Here is a 476-nt window from a genome sequence, read left to right on the forward strand (position 1 = left end):
CTTGTTCGAGAGTGACAACAGTGCAAAATGGGTATAGCAATTCATTATGGTGGGAAGAAGCAAAGGGAGGACCAGGGCCTCGGGTCGCGCTTACTTCGTGTGGTGCACTCGCTCAATGATCCCTCTATATCCTGAACTATTTCGCCTCTATCTGGTCTCCCAAGGTAAGCCTACTCCACCGGGGCTCGAACTGCAGGACACACCGTCTTTTGCAGTCACGTAGTGGGCTTGCACGTGTGAGCATGTCAGGCTTATGCCAGGCGTGAAGGTGCGTTTACAGCAGCAGCATGAAAAAGCTTTCTTTGGTTTGTGATATCGCCTTCCTTTTGACCAGGAAGTATGCCCCTGCAAGGAACCTAGTTGGGGACGGCGCGGCTAGGCTCGTTTGCAATTCAGGCCTTCTGTCGGCAGTCATGGGTGTGATTTTACATGCGTGGAGATGCACGGAGTAACAGTATAGGGAGCGGGGTGCCATT

This window comes from Eimeria mitis, genomic scaffold, assembly GCF_000499745.2.
Source record: "Eimeria mitis Houghton genomic scaffold, Emh_scaff569, whole genome shotgun sequence".
Taxonomy (NCBI): Eukaryota; Apicomplexa; class Conoidasida; order Eucoccidiorida; family Eimeriidae; genus Eimeria; species Eimeria mitis.